Raw genomic sequence first — 19,927 nt, forward strand, 5'->3', positions numbered from 1 at the left:
ATGCACAACTAATATTCATGCGACGGCCTTTACAATCGGTTACGTCATCTCTTAAAGGGAAGTCAATTGAAAGTGCAATAATCTGGGCGACAGCGCGTGGTAAAAACGACTTCTTAAAAATATTTAATGTTGTCAATTCACGGTGTCAAGGCATACTAAGTTTGACGAAGGACGGGGAAAGATTGCGAAGTTCTGAGCAAATTATGAGCTGGCGCTTTAGCAGCAGGAACAGGAATGTGACGAAAGCAATCATTCTTGTCTTTTATTTTCAATTTAACCCGCCGCGGTGTCTCAGTGGTTAGGGCGCTCGGCTACTGATCCGACTGCAGTGGCTGCGTTTTTATGGAGGCAAAACGCTAAGGCGCCCGTGTGCTATGCAATGTCAGTGCACGTTAAAGATCCCCAGGTGGTCGAAATTATTCCGGAGCCCTCCACCACGGCACCTCCTTCTTCCTTTCTTCTTTCACTCCCACCCTTATTCCTTTACGGCGCGGTAGAGCTGTCCAACAATATAGGAGACAGATACTGCGCCATTTCCTTCCGCCAAAAACCAATTATTATTATTATTCTCAGTTTGAGCTTTAGCATCCTTTTGCTTCAAGAAACGCAATCAAAGCGCAGGACATGATATTAAGAAGAATTTTATATTAATAGTTTTCCCAGCAGACGCTCAGGTTAAAATAACGAACCGGGTCCTTTCCCCAAAAACCAAATATTATTATTATTGGGTCCACCCCCCCCCCCCCCCACCCCTATGAAACTACTTCCAGATCAAAACGTAATCTTTCTGCAGCATCTCTGCATTCCCAGGAAACATCTTCAAAAATGGTGCCATTATTCTCTTAGGCAAATTGACTCACTTTTTTACACAGTGCTTAGCTGCGCCGTGCCATCGTTTCATGTGCAGCGTCTCATGCATGCATTCAGTCAACCTTAAAGGAGATGAAGGCACCGAAGCGTCTGTTCTCCCCGTGAATCTTTGGTTGCAAAGTCGGTTTTTTTTCCTTCTTGTCTTTGTGAAGAATGTACATCCAAGTGCTTCGCTTATAAGACGCTGCAGCAGCCACCTGCTACCTCTTTATGGTGTGCAAAAATTTAAAAAAGCGCTAGTCTGCCCGGCAACCCACCTTTCCCATGTTGTAAAAAACAGACAAAAACAAATTCCTTGTGTACGTATCATTCTGTTGACTATTGAGTTTATGTCTTGACTCGGCGGCAGCGGCAGCGCAAAAGACAACCGCTGGAACGTTGCTCTGCCTTTTCGCCGTTTCGCCTCCACCGCGGCTTGGTTGCCCACGGTGAAGCTGACGGAGGAACCCGACTGTGCAAGTGCGGCAGAACTACCAAGATCTGCTGCCTGAAACCACCCGCGGCGGGACAAGCGACAATCCTTTCAAGATAAAAGACGGACTGCTCGGATCCCCCAGCACTCGACGACAGCGGCAGCACGAAAGAGCACCGCTTGAACTCTGCTGTGCTTTTTCGCAGGTACGTGTCGTTCTATGTGATTGCTTTTATGAATATGTGCTTTTTGCTGCCACTGCCGCCAACCTGCTGTCCTGTTACCGTTGTTTTTTGTTTGTTTTGCTTGAAACTGCTGCGTGTAACGCACGATGTCGACAGACTTTTGTTCCTCATGCAATGACCAGTTTACGCCCGAAAAAATTTATGTCACATGTATTGAATGCAACCAATTTTACCATCTCGGAACCTGTGCTGGTCTGACCGTAAAGCAGTACAAAAGTAAACCGGAGTCAGCCAAGCAGAAATGGGCATGTCTCAGATGCAAAAATAGGAAACACCAAAGCAGACAAGGCGAAATGCTCCCTGGTCACGAGGTAACCGACATTAAAACCCTACTCGTTAAAGAAACTGTAGCTAGCATTGAAACAGCTGTAGAGCTAATGTCAGTTAAGCAGGGCGAAGTGATTGAAAAGCTAACTACCTAAGAAAAAAGACACTAAGCATATTCAAAAGAGAATTGAAATTTAGGACAGAGAGGTACAAAAAAAGAGGAAAATGAAACGTCGCAAAATAAAGTCAATGGCCTTGATTGGAGGAGCAGAAACCTTAACCTTGAATTCGATAGAGTTCAGTCCAGTGAACCTGAAAATATGCTAGATAAAGTAAACGCTGTGGCCGACACTATAGCAGTTTCAAAGCTTTCGAGCGCGGACGTCAATGTAGTTCACCGGCTACCTGCAAAGCCCGATAAGATCCCAGTGATAATAGATACACCACGCAAGCTGTCAGAGATGAGTGGCTCGAGAAAAGTAATAAACTGAGGGTCGAAAAGAGCAACATTGCCATTATGGGAAATATGACTGGTCATAAACGACATCTGCTGCGACTGACGAAGGACTGGGCAAAACAAAATGCATATCAATATGTCTGTAATAGGAATGGAAAGGTATTCATGCGCAAAACAGATGGCCAGTCTGCAATCGTAGTGCGCAATATGGGTGACCTTCCGTTATAACATGTTCTATGTGTCCAGCAAATGGGTTTAAAATGTGCGGTCGGAGTTTGAAATGGCTAATGATAATTACCTTCTTCCAAAGTATGTAAACGTAATTCCAACGAACCAGCACAAAAATTTAGTAGCATGCCTTCACTTAAACGTTCGTTCACTTTACAGCAAGAAGGCAGAAATGGATTGTCTTATCTCTAGTTTTTTACGTTTTGTTCGACGCTGTCATGTTAACTGAAGCTTGGCGTAAATACGATCAGGATAACTTTAACTATCATGTTATGAATCCTTTTGCTGAAATCGAAAAAAATCGTTGTGTTGGTGGAGTCATGCTATTTTATTGATGAAGCCGAATGTAAACTGAACTGCTTCCTTCTTTTTCTGTGCAATGTGATGATTTTGAACTCATTGTCAGATCGTGTAAATAAGCATGAGCTTTCTGTTTGCTACCGGCCCCCAAGATGGAAATGTTTCAAGTTTTTTTCTTATTTTTCGGGCAGTTTCTCGATTTCGTTTTTGCAAATAGTTACTCTGTCACGTCAGCCGGCGTCTTGGCAAACACTAATGAACAAAGAAAGATGAAAATGCGCATTACGTCAAACGTTTGTGATACTGCAATGACATTACTGACCGAAATTACGAAAGACAATAAAACACTGCTACACCTTTTTGTGACAAATTTTGATAATACCAACACCACAGCGGGAGCTATATCATGTGGTCTTAGCGACCATCTTTCGATATTTGTAATGGCAAAGAAGCAGACTTCAGAAGGATGCAAAGCCGACCAACCATTTTTTTTGGTCTATTACTATGTCAAATTTAGACAGATTGAGTACTGAAATACTGAAGTGAGATTTTACATGGGTAATGGAGATAAAAAATGCCGATGAAGGGTACGAAAAGTGTATGAACCAGTTCCTGCAGATTTGCAAGCGACATTTCCTATAAAAACTTTTAAGCTAGGCAAACAAATCTGCAAGCTTTGGATAACTCCAGAACAGCGCTAAATAATCAACGACAAAATATGCTTTACCATCAGTTTATCAAAAGAAAAGATCCTGTTACCCTAACGCAATTTAAGGCGTACCAAAATAAATTGAACAAGGAGGTGAAAATACGCAGATCTGGTTGCATATACTCTGAATTCCAGTCTCCTAAAGAGAAGCGACCTCGTATGAAAAAAGTTGGACACTGTTTTTAAACGCACGAAGCTTTTATCTAGAATCGAGTTGTCAATAAATGTCTGTGAAGTGTCAGGCAGTGCCCTTGCTGATTCATTTAATGAGTATTTACTTCATTTTTCTGATCGTGGTACACTTGAAGATTTTTACAATTTTATGCCGGTTAGAAATAATTCATCTGCTTTCTAAGGCCTGTAACAGAAGAATAAGTTACATCAGTTTTTTATTCTTTAAATAATAGTTGAGGTTGCCGAGCTGAAGGAGTTCAGATACGTCCCTTAAATTATGTGCTGGATGTCTTATGTCCATATGCAACCAATATTTCAATCTTCACCTAACGAGTTCATGTTTTCCAAAACGAATGCAAATCGCTAAAGTAACTATGCTCATGAAAAAGGGTGATCCTAATAATAGTAATAATTACCGACTCATCTCCATGTTACCAATATTTTCAAAGGCTTGGAGAAGCTTATCTATTATCAGCTTTGCTCGTTCTTTGATTTAAACAGTTATTTCAGATGCTCAATTTGAATTTAGGAAGAACAAATCAACCGAATTAGCGTTGCTTGAACAGAAAAAAATTATTTTGTGCGAATTTGAAAAAAGAACTTTATACTAATTATTTATGTCGACTTTTCTAACGCATTCGATTGTATTCATTACTCAACTTTTCTAAAGAAACTGGAAATTTATGGAATCCGAGGACATTTTTTGGCACTTATCAATGCAAATCTCAGTTTTCGAAAACATTTCGTTCAAATCGAAACGGATTTTTCTGATTTAAAATCGACAGTTACAGGTTTTGTTCAGGACAGCATTCTTGAACGGTTCTTTTTAACATTTACATCAACAATCTCACAAACCTCTCCACTAAGCCTAAATACGTTTTGTATGTCGTCGACGCTAGTATATCTCTATCTGCTCCAGATTGCCGTATCTTGTACAACAACGCGAATTCTCCCCTTACCAAGCTTAAAACGTGGTCTATAGTGAACCATTTGAACACAAATGTTAATAAGACAAAAGCAGTAATATTTAGACCTTTATTAAGGCGGTTAAATTCTCATGTAAGCTTAGTTTATGGTGGTGCAGCAATAGAAATCACAAATAACATTAAATTTCTGGGTGTTACATTTTCTCAGAGCATGCTATGGAATAGCCTCATTGATGCTCTTTTAATTTAGTTCGCTCGAGCAGTTGGCATTATTTCCTATAACAGATCATATCTCCTGTATCCAGTAAACATCCTGCTTTTTAATTACTTGCTTTAATCTCATCCTAATTACGGTTTCCTGATCTAGGGCACAACCACGTATACAAATCTGCAAAAGATCTCTATACTTCAAAAAAAGCATAATGAATACTTTTTAATCTACCATACTCCAGTCACTCCCAATGTCTTTTTTTTTTCAAATCAAGCATAATACCAGTACTCAATCTATGCAGTTATACGCTAGAACTTGCATTCCAGCGCGAGCTAAAATATCATCTTGAAGCTCTGCATGAGTTGTCATTACTGGAAAACAGCACTGTGTGTTACCCTACCCGTCACAAAGAGGAGGGGATTATACCAACTCTTAGAACCAACTACGCAATGAAAAAGTTATCCTTCACACTTACAACACTGTTAAGCAACTATAAAAAAATCCGGGACTGACCTACTTGAAATATCTAAACATGATTTACGACAGCTTCACTGCACACGTACATAAAAACTGCACCTGTGTTCCTCTAATGTGCATATTTAACCCTGTGTTTATTTTACTGCTTGCACCCTCGATATTTATTGTATTGATTGTTGTTCTAATTTTTGTTTCTATCTCTTTTTATTATGAAATGATCCTGTTATTTTTGGCACTGCTAAATTGCGAAGAGATTATATGTATACTTGTGTGTGTCTTTCCCTGCTTTGCTGTTGTTTCCCTGTGGAGGAGGGCTGTGGGCCTTTGTCAAGCTGCTGTTTACGAGCATACTTTTACCCACAACCCCCTCCACCATCTTGATGCAAATAAAGAACATTATTATTATATTGTTATTCAAAGGCTCAGTTGATATGACGTGCTAAAGGACAAGCTTTCAAGTTCCTTCTTGCATTAGGTGGCCAGGCGGCTGTATTTCGATTAAAGCGGCTCAAAAAACGACGTGAGATTTTGAATTAGATGAAAGTTATTGATTGGGTCGTAATTATGCCATAACCTTCTGTGGCAATTTAATGGCACCGCAGCCGCCCTTGGAGCCGATGCGTAATTCTTACGCATCGGGTCCCCAAGAGAGTTTTTTGTCCGCTGATAATGCGGAGATTGGAGTTTGTGGGCACAAAAAATGCCATCACGTCTTCATTTTGTATGACGAGGGCTTAAGTTTTCCGCGAATAATATTTCTTTAAATTGTTTTGAGCGCGTCTCGGAAGAAAGCGGCCTCAAAACAATCATATAAGGTTTCTTAGTAAACATGCGGGCAATGCCCTCGATACAATACGCACTAAGCAGCGTAATATGACCTACAGTTGGTCAAGTGGGAGGTCGTGGTGGCAGAATTTTAGATTTTCTTTTATTATTATGGTTATAAAAGCAGGGATTATTCTCAATAAGCGTCAACGTTTGGTTTTCCTGTCAGTGCATTTCTTAAAGATCTGCGTGGGTTATCACCATTCGTAAGGTATTCTTTTTAATTGCTCTAGGCGGCTTATTTCTTTTCTTGAACCTTCATGCTAACTGGCTCTACAAGAAAAGCCAGAACATGAGTGTGAGATATATCAGATCAACTAACTAAAATTAATATATTCCTCTGTCCAAGTATTTCACACTCAGTTTCTTTTTCCGGCTTTGTCCTGCACGCCGGCGTCACTGATGCCGGTGAGCCCGTTTGCAAACCAACATATCTGCACTATGAATGAGAGCTATAGCCTGTTAAACAGATATAAAATGCTATGCTCTTAAAAAAACTCTTTCTTCGCAGCCTTTTTGACCTACAGTGCTAGCCATTGCTAACATGCGTCCCGCATTTACCTGTAGACGCGTCATCAATATTGAACGTCGCATTTTAAAGGCAAAAAGGTGAATATTAAATTTTTTTTAGTAGCTGGAAGATTCCGCGCATGCAGAATTCTAATAAATACTGGAACGGTGGCTGAAAACCCTAATTTGCAGTGAGTGCTGTGAGTGTTCCATGGCGTTTAAGGCTTTTTTTTCAATTCCTTTCCACGTAAACCCTTGGATTTGGTTGCAATCTCTTGCACAGCATTAGATCCACGAAGTGCTTAACTATAGTCTATGAACAAAATTAGATATCTTACCTGTGTAGTTTCAACTACAGTATTCAACTAGCCTGATTCATATTTCTCGGTAGACCTTTTTGCGAAGTGCATATTCAGAAACCGGTTGTAACGAAATATCTCTCCGCAAAAAAAAAAGAAAAGTACGCATAATGGATGTTTTCGTTTCGTTCCAGACTGACTGTACCTTGCATAAGAAAACCTTTTTTCCGGATCTTCATTTGTCGCACCAAGGCTAGAATGAAACTGCTTATCGTTGGTGTCCTAGCGTATATCATCCTGGCTGGCGTGACGGCAGGTGAGTAAAATTAGTGTTCTACTGCGTAATTATCGCTGGCTCTCGAGTTTTAACTGGTGTTTAGGAAGTCATCAAGCAACCCAGTATTTCTATACTTTCTCTTCGTCTCCCTTCTTGATGTCCAAGCAGCCTTTATTCTGTATGCGCACACAACAGCCAGCTTTGTTCTGATTCCGTCAACACCTCCGTAGACAGGTTATTCAGCGCAAAGAGCTCGGAATACACAGGAACGGTTACGGTAGGTAAGCGCTATTTCGAAAGAAGTTTCATTTTCAGAGTGAACAATTTCATAGACGCTCAAAAGACTACAGTTAGTGGATGGTAAAAAAAACATGAAGACATGAACGAGACAAATCACTTGATGTCGTCTACACGTACTCTTCAAATATCTAAATTCCTCTCCTGTTAGCGTTGTAGATGCATTGCTTGATGGAAGTGGTATTACGTTTTTCTGGTGCTAAATTAGAAACTTCAGCTAGATGCACATGAGTTCTTAGTAAAAGATAGTCGTGCACCGTCAAGCCGCTTTCCTCTCTGACTACCATATGGCGATAACGCACTGTAGCTTTACTCCCTCAGAGAACATGTATCATCCGCTATATGTGAAACGTCAGTATATATTGAACAAAGAAGTGTTCTAAAAGAATGATATTTTCAGAAGAGCCCGAGTGCCCTCTGCTGGACTGTCTGACTGGATCCAAATTGGCATGCTTCCTCACTGAAGAAAGATGTCGTTGCTTTTGCTGTGAGGGGCCTTCACTGTTCCTTCCAATTTCCTAGTTTACGCACTGTGGTTATACCAGATTTCTTCAAGAGAGGCGAATTCGACAGTGTTTGTCTGAACGTTACAGTAGAGCTTAACTTAAGAGGTATCAGCTGCAACTGAGGTTTTGCCCCGACTCAGCGTCCTGTGTACAGTTTTCATTCCCATGATAACTCTTGGAATATGATCCGAGCTTGTTGTTCTTGCTTTTAAAATAGGCAGGAAAAGAGCAAGCTACGGCCATGCACAAAACGGTGTGTTCCTTTAGAGGTTTATTTAGTATTTTCTGTCCAGTACACTGTTGAACAAACCGCCTTGCTGTCTTTTCTATATTCTCTAGGAGCTAATTTGTTGTTTTATTTATATTTATTTACATTCCGATATTGAATTGCTTCATTTTGTGCATTCTCATGAAAAAGGCTCGATAGCGTGCGCTGTACGCTTAGATATTTTTCCACACAGTGCCAAGGGAGCCCTGTGAATTTTTGCGCGAGACTTTCTCAGAAGAATGCAAACCGCCGAATGCACTGCAGTGCTCCACAGTGGGTATCACTTGCAAGTGCCACTGTGGTACGTATTGTTTTTGCTATATGCGCTGCCCGCTTTTCTTTTCTCTTTCATTCTTCAAGCAGCCTGAAACCCTTGGTGCTTTGTACCGGGCGCAGGAGTATCCCAAATCACAGTCAACTTTCCTATATCCATTTCGCTATTCTTGGGGTCATTTTACTTACCGCACATCATTAGGCAAGATGCGTAGCAAAAAATACAGACATCAAGGCTAGAAGTGTAACTTTATGCCGTAACCTAATCTAGGTTGTCTTCTGAGGTTGCTTGCCCACATCCAATTTTCAATTGTATATTTATTTAAAATGCGCACTGCTGTTCGGTCGCCTGCAGAATATATTGATCCGGCATCAGTTATGCGCTGTTCCATTCTTTTCATCGGTACCTATGACAATGAACCGACGTAAATGCTAGCATGTGGTTTTGTTAATTAGCCACTGACTGCACTGTTGGCCCTTTTATAAAGCAGGTAATTAAGTTGACATCGTTTGAGGATAAAAGTATACAACTCATATCTTGCAAGGCTGCTTACTTCCCGGACGACCTGGTCGCAACATGAAGTGCAGTCGTCCACATACTTGCCTAGAGCTCTTGAATGGCGCGCTATGTTCTGCCTTTAGACCAATCGCCGCTGACTGGCCTGCCTAATGCAACTTTTAAAGATATTATGAGTTGAACACGATCAATGGAAATGCACATGCACCACATGGACATCTTTGGAGCCTTAGCTCACAAGTGTTACAAACGACACAGGTGTACTCCCTGGTGTGCTGTTCGAGCACTCTAGACATGCTTTCCATTTATAGTGGCCAACTTCTTCCTCAGAAAGGGATATGACATAGATCTTATTTAAACTTTTGCATTCATGGCCTCTCCTGTAAAAAAATATACATCAACCGCTAAAAGAGACATTAAAATGAGGTATTTCTATCGTTTACCAGCTCTCCCCCCCCCCCTTCCCCTTCTCCTATTTAAGTGCCTATCTCGCCGATACGTAGGCACTGGAATAAACGTAAGGGGCATTATGTGCCTAATTTTTCGTGATTGCTGAATTTACAGGAAAACAGTGATGTCGTTAGGGCCGATACAATGAAGACGAGACGACTGCTCAAGTTTACGCCCACAGACCACAGCCAAGAACCCTCTCTTCACTACGCAGCAAAAAACATGAGCCCAATAAAATTTTTCAGCTCTCCGGATCTCACACGTGTTTCGTTTCCCATAGTCTTTCAACAGATTTGTGCACCTTGATGATCCTGAGCAAAACTGCATACCCTCAGAGCAATGCTGAACATAGTGATTTGTACGCTTACTTTACCACGGAACGGTGGCAAACAAATTTGCAGCAGGATGTTTAATAGTTTCTGCGCGCCATATTCTGCATCCACCGTCCAAATATACGGCATGTAGCTTCGGTGAAGGAATTTAGTTTTTATTCATTCTTTTCTTTTTCTTTTTTTGAATCTTGAACTATATGTCTATTACGCTCAGAATTAGGCTCCACGTATATATGCCGGAATACGTGTTTGTAGAGCGCTGAAATACTGTTAACTATGCAGTATTGAGTTGCAAACGTTTTTGACGGGAAAAGCTTCACTAGGCTCGTCAACACCGGCCTTCGCGTGAGCCACACTACAGATTTGTCACAGCTGCGCATGCGCGAAACCGAGTGACATCACGCGGAGCGCAGGTGGCTACACTACAGATTTGTCACAGCTGCGCATGCGCGAAACCGAGTGACATCACGCGGAGCGCAGGTGGTCGCTGCTGCCGCAGCCGTCGTAGCCACCGTGCGCTGACTCCGTCGTCTGAGCGCGAAACGAGTGACGTCACGCGGAGCGCAGGTGGCCGCTGCTGCCACAGCCGTCGTCGCCGCCGCGCGTTGCCTGCGTCGTCTGACCTCTCGCCATGGAAGCAGGAGAAGAAGACCCAGAAGTGGTAGCGTGGGAGTTGGCTCAAAAGCAGCGAAGATATGAAAAGTGCAAGGCTAGACAAGCGGCTGAAACGCCAGAATCACGAGAGGCACGCCTTGCTAAACGTCGGCAAAAGGACGCTGAATTGCGCCGTTTGGCTGCGTCAATTGAGAGTGGCCAGGTGAGCGAAGACTGTACTTCGGGAGACGTCGAGCGGTTTCGAAGAAAGAATGAAAAGGCCAGAGCATAACGAGCAACCGAAACACCCGAGCAACAAGACGAGCGCCTCGCTATACAACGACGACAAGACGCTCAAAAGCGGCTCTTAGCCGCGTCTGCTGCCAATGTGAGCAGCCAACAGAGTGAAGACGACGACGACGACGCTACGGAAGAAAAGTTAGAGTCGCCGCTACACAGATTACCTGTTGAAACTCGGTGAAAGTACCAGCGCGACCAAGGTCCTTACGACAGACTTTGTGGACAACCCGTTCGGCCACGTGTGTGACGTTTATGAAAGACTATGGCATTTGCGGGATTTTAGACGATTGTATAAGCTTTGTATGCCTAATACAACACGTTTTGGAGAAGCTAGAAAGGTATACCAAAATTGTAACCCTATGTATGAAACCTTAAGCTAAACCACGAGCATCGCCACGAAGCTTTACGCTTCAAGATATCCAGACTTAACACTTTAGGTAAGCCTCAGCCCAACTTTTCTAATAGGGTTTTGCATTATAACGCAAACTTGGTGTCTATTCTTTAAAAATAAGGCACCGAGGTATCTTGCCCGCATGCAATCGCGCCTAAGAACAACCTCGGAGTAATTTTCTAGAAACCTTGCGTTAATTGGGCAGTCGGAAGCACAAGGCTTTTACATATAAAGTAGTCACCTTGGAAGGCAGCTCAGAGTCCTATTATTGAAGAGATTTGTTAATGAGAACTACAATAAAAACATTGCAAGTACCGCGGATTTCCTACCACATTTAGGCTATAGCGACGCCAACGAAAAATGCACCGAGAAATTGACCCTGCGATACTATGTATGCCACGCACTTAACGAAGAGATTAGGGACGGATTGGTCGTCAACGGCCCCTGTTGCTTCATGTTGTGCGCTTCTGGCTTGATTCCAGCAGCTAACCCGCTTTCGCGAGGCTAAAAGTGGACTCCCCGTATAAGCGGAATGCAGGACTTGCTATCTGAACAGCCTGTGTACTTCTCACAATCTTCCGGTCAAGTAGAATGTAAACTTATTGCCCTAACCAAGCATCGCGATGGACTACCACGCAAAGGTAAAAATAGACATAAATTAGTAGTTATAGTTAACGCTTTGAAGACTATTTCGTGCCGCCAACAGATCGCCTCTCAGAGATCATCAGGGAGTTACTTCCGGACTGGGTACGGGCCACTAACTTTATCGCAGTTATAGGCAAACCTATGATTATCAATTATTACGGGGAACGCTTATACGAACACTAAATGTCTGCCAAAATTCATCCAGCGCTCTAACTCGGTCTCGAGGTCATGATTTTTCAAACTTCCGCACCAAGGACCAAAAGCCCACAAGCGCGGAACTTTCCTGGCATTCCGTGTTTTACTTTTCGAGTATGCAGTCGCCGCTGGAAAATTGGTTTTTGGGGAAAGAAAAATGGCGCAGTATCTGGCTCACATATCGGCGGACACTTGATCCGGGCAGCAAGGGAAGGGATAAAGGAGGGACTGAGAAAACGAGAAAAGAAAGAGGTGCCGTAGTGGAGGGCTCAGGAGTAATTTCGGCCACCTGGGGATCTTTAGCACGCACTGACATCGCTGCTGGGACGTGCCGAGAAAAAAGGCGGCTTCGTATCGCTTACATATTTGCGCTTCTTTTGGTTTTTATCATTGCAGCAGCTCCGTGATTGATTCGTGGCTGACCTTCTGGTACCCACCCATTGTGTGGCTGAAGCTTGTTTGAGTCCGGTACAGACAACTTCTGGGCTTGCTCCTGCAAAGAGAGAACAGCAGAGAAAAAAAAGACAATAAATCCAAGAATTTTCCAAGCACGGGCGTTGCTTTGTTTCCACTGCACACAAACCGTTTGGCAGCACGACAAGCAGTTACTTGGCTGACAAATCTTTTCTAAACAAATGTTTTACACTTATGTAGCAGCCCGAATAAAATAAGGAAAGGATAACGGCAGAGAGAGACCTAGAATAGGGAAGCGAAAATGAGAGAAACACAGTGAAAAGAGCGCCATTTTAATTCTCTTTCTCTCGTACTCCTTTCCCTGATTTTATACGCGCTGTTACCTAAGTTATAGCGAACCAATTAGCCCAAGCCGCCGCCATTCTGAGTTTTAAACTTAGATTACTGTACATTAACGAGTGCGTCGCACTCCAGAAGTTCACTGCAGGACACGATTCTTCAGTTTAGTGACACCAGATCCGAGAAAGAGAAAAACGTTTTGGGCGCACACCGAGCATAACTTCTGTGTGTTATAGCGTAGAAGTAGTTGTGCTGGGTCAAATAGGAAGCGGATTGGGATCATCTTCAGTCTGGGGGCAAACGGTGGCTCCTCCGGGCTGCTTGTAGTACCGAATGTTTATTCAGATCAATCTCGACTGAAAAAAGCAGCTATTTTTGGTGGTATGGGATAGCCACCCCGCTCCATAATGACTACAGGAAATAACCTTTGCTCTAAATAGCAAAGAAACAAGCTTGCACCAGGGAGTGAGCTCATGTACGTGAAAGCAAAGCATAGAAGGCAAGTTGAATTGTTCCAGCTTAACGCTTATTTCGGCTTCTCAGCAAGGCTGAGTGGAACCCTAGGCACAGTCCCAGCAACTGCTAGTATATTTCAGTTGTTGCACAACGGAAATATATATGTGTGTTTACATCGTGGTATACGCTTAAGAGTCTATTTTGGTCAAGATTTAACAGATGGCCAGCACGGCATATTTTATCACCTAATGATATATTTCGCCTGCATATACCATTAAAGAAAACGTTATTCGTTCTATGAAACTTCAACCTCATTTTTCAGCGAGAAATCATAGCTGGAAGCCACCATTCTCCATCCCAAGGGTGGAAGTCTTGGACGCGGGATGTTTGGACTATGATGGTTGCACTTTTCAGCAACAAGAGGTGTAGACTGTAAATTCTATCTACAACTTCACAAACGCTAATGGCAGCACGCTGCGGCAATCACGTGTGCAAGGATAAGAGAATTTTGCTGTGTTGCTGACCCAGCTATTGCCACCTAAAGACAACTGTTAGATACTCGAATTTTAAAAGCAGGGACCTGTCTTAGACTGAATATTCTCTCACATAATATCCTATGCCATTAGCTCTGCTGAAAAACCTGCGTGGATGAGTTACTCCGCAAGTACTTTGGTTCCATTTCTGCCCACTCGTCTTTTATATGCGCTGATAACCGCTTTACCTGATGTGGGCAAATAATTACTTTGGAGAGTTAAATCCAAGGGATGAAGCAGTAATGTTGTTAGAGGGCAGGCCTTTGTAAGGTTTCTAATTGATACGCGTTTTTACTCTTCTTCCTTTATTCATGTAATTGTATCAGAATTCATGAATAACAAAAATATGGCGATATCTCTGTGTCATGTAGGAATTATTTTTCATGCTTCAGTCGTAGTGAAATGCTACAGCCGTAAATAAATTGCCCCGGCACGGTGTGGAGGTTTTGGACAGTAAATATAAAGTCATTCCTAGAATATTATCCTTATAGGAGAACCAACCGATGCAATATTCGATTAAGTTTGGCTTCTAGTATTATAAGGCCGAGCAGAAGGTAGCGGTGAACGTCGGCTGAACTAAATTTATGAAACGAAAATGTTGTGAAAATATGAAACCAAAACTAACTTTTTCCTTCATATCCTGCCCTGCGGTTTACACCCCTTGTTGGCACCGACCTTGCGCTGCAGACCTGGTTGATATTTCATAATGCCCGGTGTCCACCCAAAGGTGGTTGTGCTTTATGAATCCCTATGCAGGCGCAATCTTTTGTATATTCCCCAATAAAATCTGTAAATTCCTTTTCATGCGGAGCGCACTTTGCCAGGGTACTTTACTGACAACAGCAATAATGGTGTGTCAAGAAATTTTACCTTGAATGAACCAACACCGATTCATTTTCTTGCGTGCCAGTCATTGGGTGAACCTTCCAAAGAACGCCCTAAACTGCATTCTCACTGGCACTCTGAAAACAATGTATTGCTTACTTAGCCAATATCTTTGGAATGGTTCAACAATGTCTTCAAATATGATTTCTTGCGTGATGTGGTTGCACTCTTGTACGATACCTCTCCTTTCGTTATTATTTCCAAAGGACAAGCTTCATTTATACACCCCAGAAACAATGCATTTTTTATATTACCCTTTCAGTACCACACTCAAGTCCTTGCATTCGTTTTCCTGGTGTGCGCCATTAAGTCCGGAGTGTCTTCGGGTAAGCATGTATATTGCGCAGGCGTCTATGCCATCTCTTTCTGCGGCCTTACAATTTTGACCACCCCTTACGATATTGCCACTGGGTTTTGTATGGGTGGTTGATCTCTTGAAAATGAGTCCATCCTAGTTTGCAGCTGTTTATGCTAAAATAACAGATTATGTATTCTTTAAGAATTCTTTATTAACCTCAGCCTTACTACGTTCCATACAGTGTACAGCACTCCCCATATCTCTGTAGCTAAACATATTCCGTGCCCTTTCTATCCCCCCTGCCATGGAATCCATCCCTCATTACAGGGCAACTTTGCCTGCACAAGCTTCAGATAAATTCTCTGCTTGGCCTGGCGCTCGCCTTAATCAGAAACAAATGCTTGGGCAACCGGTGTTTGACCACACCTTGAGCAAACAAATATACTTTTTGCCATGGCGCTCTTTGGTCACAGAAGCCTTTGTGCCACAAGAATTAACAGTCATCTTAAGTCGTTTCCCAATGCTCATGTTTCGTTTCTCTTTGTTGGTGTCCTGCAATAACAGGGAACAACGTTTCTTATTTAAAGGTACGCATGAGGCAATACAAGCCGCTAAATACGAAGCTAAAACTACATAACGATGGTTCTCATCTTTCTGCAAAATTTTTGGAAGATACGGTATGTCCACGTGTGTCCTACCTACCTGGATCGAAGCTTGGATGCAACATAACGCCGGAGAAAAGCGACTGCGACTGCCGTGAGGGAACTGTATCATACTTTTTAATTGCCGTGCTCAGTGCTGCTGCTCTACTTGCTGAGTAGCAGCACAGGGGCTGATAACTGTGTTTTTATAATCACAGTACATTACAGGTTAAAATTACATTCTTTCAAGAACTTCCATCAAGGTGCTCTGTGTGTTTAGCATATGATTTTACTCTGTTTAGTTTTGTGTTGTTTTCGAAAGACGCGGGTACGATCCCGGCCGCGACGGCTGAATTTCTATAGAGGCGAAATTGTACAAGCCCGGGTACTGTGCGACGTCAGTGCACGGCAAAGAACCCCAGGTGGTCTAAATTTCCGGAGCCCTTCACTGAGGCGTCCCTCGTAGCCTGAGTTGTTTTGGGACGTTAAACCCCCATATACCAGAAACCATTTTTGTGCTTTTAAAATGATGCCTTGCTAAAAAGTGTTGCGAAAGGGGCAATCACATATACTCATACCGACAGAAAACCACAAGGGACTCTGCTGTCTATCCGGTCTTCCTCTTCCATCTCCATCTCACGGGTTAAGAGGGTTAATTTGAGAGTTTTTTTTTCACAATATTCTGCGTAAAATATTCTTCAACAATATCCTGCGCGCAAATTACTCCTCGAGACCGCTGCTTTTAAGCCGCAAATGTAACGCACGTAGATGGTCATCACGGCGCTCTGCAAAACCTTGCAATCGATGGTCCCGGCGTCCAGGCCCGTGGCTTGAGTGTGTGAACTCAAGAGGCTTGGGAGCATATTCGAATTAGCAAAAATAGCACCGTTTAAAGATTGTCAGATAATGATGCTTCTCGGTGTAGGTGAAAACACTTCGCAGATTTTTTTTATTATTTCGGGCCACAGTCAGCCTGTTTGGAATTACGTGCCTATATGTATCATTTGGCATTGCTCAGATCAGAGCTGATTTCGACTTACTGTTAAGCCTTTTGTATGTCCATTCTTGTAGCTCGTTTAAAGGCGTCATTTTCCTTTTCCAAGTTTCATTTCACAACTACTTTTGCTCTGAATTGCAGTGCAGGACCCGGAGCACTGCGGTTTCATGCGCGAGAACTTTTCCCACAAGTGCCATTCTCCTGGAAGACTAATCACCTCTACTGAGGTCAGCGTCCCTTGTAATTACTGTCGGTGCGGTAGGCTCCTTAAATTACAATACGAAAAGTTTCTTACAGCGTTAAGTTTGTGCTCATAAACCTGGTGCAGCAGATGTTTTGCACGTTACTGAAGGTCACCAATGCGAGTAAACGATTGCTGTTCCGTGCTGAAAGGAAACGGGAACACACATATGCCACATTTATATAATCTGCAGCGAGACAGCGCTTTGGAGTTTTTTTTATAAAAATGTACATCGCTGGCTCCATTCCAGCTGAACAAGCTCCGAAATTGTTTTATGCTGCTTTGTTCATTGGTGCTTTTCGACTTTCAGTCTGATAGTATATTCGTTCTTTTCTCCTCTGAATGCGTTAAGAATAGTTCTTTGTGGAGTTTTAGTTTAATCTGGCGGTTAATGTGTATAATTTACTTGCTTACGCAGTGTAATATGTCAGTATCAATAACGGCATTTGTCAGCTGTGCCTGGTCAAAGGGCGTGCGCGGGGTTATTTCTAAATCTAATCTGGTTGTGAGTGCATGAACCAGGCCTTAAATGGCGGACTTTTAAATCAGAATCCATGAAGTAATACAATACAAACAGCGTTAAAAGAAAAAAAAAGATCGAAACTTCTAGGACTAACAGCCCCAACATTACAAATGGTCTCACAGAGGACAACCAACAGTTTAAGTCTCCATGTTCACACGCGACACGATATTTCCCAACAATGAACAAACCTTCTAAGAGGATTCTGGTGCGGGCTAGTTGGTTGATACTTACTACGAGACAGATTGACACAGCGCAACGGAATGAGGGCGAGAAGAAGAAACACGAAACACCTGACGTGGCGCTGTCCTGTGTTTCGTGTTTCTTCTTCTCGCCCTCATTCCGTTGAGCTCTGTCAATCTTTGCCGTAGAAAGAACAAATCTCCACTAGTATATACAGTTCTTTTTGTATACCGGCTATCATTTGGTTCGAACCCTGTGTGCAAGTCTTTCACCGTCTCTCATTGGTAGCATTTTGACAGTTCCAATATCCCGGAAAGCGCAGATAGAAAGTGGGGTGGAGCGTGGGCAGAGAATGACTAGTTACTGTCGCTTACAAACTTTGCGCGTGTTTCATTCACTCTGAAGGCTTTCAGCAGGACCGTGATGCCTCCGTCGCCATTTCCTGAAGCCGAAAAGGTGCCTATGACTGTCGTCCTACATTGCAAAAAATCTCTGAGCATTTCCGAATGCAAGATAATGAGGGATAAAATCTTGTTTTGCTGCAGCAAAGGTGCGCTTGTTTACAGGCAAATAAGCATTTGATTTTGAACGATAAAGCTTACAATCCGTGCTTTTCCCAAATCTCAAGAAGGTTGGATTGAACCAAAGCTATTCACCTTCTCGTCCAAATAATTTTATTTTGTTTTGTTTCTTGCGACTTGCGGTTATTTAGAGCAAGATAAAACTTACCATGGAAAACAACAAATTTAAGCCAATAACCCACGTTGATGTCATGCGTACTTTCACTGCATTATTATTGTCTCCTACTGCATGGCGGAGGAAGCCTAACCTGAAGCTGGGTATTATTTCGTAATTCCTGTAGTAAAATTGCCCTCTACAGCAGACGAAAACAAAGAAAGATTCGGACACATATTTCCTGCCACTCGGTGAATTTAATGAAGGCACTCCTTGTCCGCACAAACAACTCAGTTGAACAACCTGCCTTTAAGACAGACCAGCTAACAAGTAGGAGAAAATAATTAACACCTCATAAAACCGTTCATTCCTCTTGTACATCTTCCAAATCAACTAGGTCTCTCTTGCTGAGTCCTTAAGATAGCAGTGCGTGTAATCTTTGTAATGATAAAAAATTCTGGCTTTTTTCCTTGAAGGTTTTCTGTTTGCCCTTACGTAACATACTTATAAGTATCTGAGACGATATCACCGCTCAAAAGCGGATTGACAATTCCAGAGGTGCACCGAGAAGTTGGGGTACTGCATCAATGAGAGAGCAGAATTACATGAGGACTTGTATTTACCGCTGATCTCTTTACTTGTGCCACACTAAACAAGTTTTCTTGATCCCATGCGCCTATTTCAAGGTTCAATCACTACTTTTACGTAACGAGCCATGATATTGGTTCCTTTGTCTCACTGCTTTCTCGTCCGACATGTACGCAGTGCGCGCCTGCATAGACGGCATATGCTGGCTTTGAATTCTTTGTTTCCTGACAATACTCCCAGCTTCGAGCTTTGCGCCCGCGCACTTTCTGTTTTATTTGTCGTGTACATATCGAAACAATACCATGGTTTGAATATTTTTACGACAATCATTATGTGTGCCTTTTTTGTTTCTTCTTGAGCTGGTACTTCAGAGACCCCTTCAGGCCACAAATTGCGTTGCGAATCCGACGCATGACTAAGGACTACGGTATTCAATGTTACCTTAACGCAGCACATATCTGTTATTTCTGTGTTTTGTGAGCAATATTTGCGAGTATATGTTTTTGCTTTTTGGGGGGCGTTTTAAGAGACATTTCACTTAAGAATCAAGCTAGGGTTGGCTTGTTTTTCTAGAATAACTTAAGTCGTAGCAAGGCGCGAATTTTGGTTTTCCTGGGAATAGGTGGATTTGGGAACCACAACATTTTTGTACGCCACTTGCGTAATGGTCAAATCAAGCTTCCTTGCTCTTAGCAATGTATATAAAATTTTCTAATCGAGTGTGGTTTTTCGAATTGCCGAAACGGCGTTGTTTACCAGGCAGCGCTACTTCTCGCCTTTGCTCAAATCAGAAAGCGCTAGAAGAAGGTTAAACGAGATAACACCAACAAGTATTAACGGAACGTAATGCGTACAACGAGAAGCTGATCTCCAAACCGTTCCTGAAACCATAATGCAACTGATGAAAACTGCCGAATACATTGACAACGTAGCAATAATATGAATTTATAGCTTACTGTAGCCAAGAATTTTTCTTTTGTCGGCGAAATTATTGAAGCTGACTACAAGAGCCCGATGCTTTGTTTCATGCACCGGAGTTACAAAAAACATATACAGGGCGGATGCCGTATTCAGTATATAAATACGGTACGGTATAAAAACTTCAGCCGGACTTAAGAACAAAAACTGAAGTTTAAACGGATAAATATATTTGGCGCTCTAAAAAGGTAAGCGGTAGCACAAGGAATATCTAGAAACATTGT

The 19,927-nt window shown here is 42.4% G+C and overlaps 1 long non-coding RNA gene across 1 annotated transcript; it reads left to right on the plus strand.

The window, feature by feature from the left end:
- The first annotated feature begins 1,232 nt into the window (after positions 1-1,232).
- LOC144135040 (uncharacterized) lies at positions 1,233-9,745 on the plus strand. Its single transcript, XR_013315349.1, has 5 exons — positions 1,233-1,488; positions 7,105-7,226; positions 7,885-7,971; positions 8,452-8,559; positions 9,613-9,745. It is a non-coding gene; the product is annotated as an uncharacterized LOC144135040 (long non-coding RNA).
- Positions 9,746-19,927: the final 10,182 nt, after the last annotated feature.

This window comes from Amblyomma americanum, chromosome 5 (assembly GCF_052857255.1).
Source record: "Amblyomma americanum isolate KBUSLIRL-KWMA chromosome 5, ASM5285725v1, whole genome shotgun sequence".
Taxonomy (NCBI): Eukaryota; Metazoa; Arthropoda; class Arachnida; order Ixodida; family Ixodidae; genus Amblyomma; species Amblyomma americanum.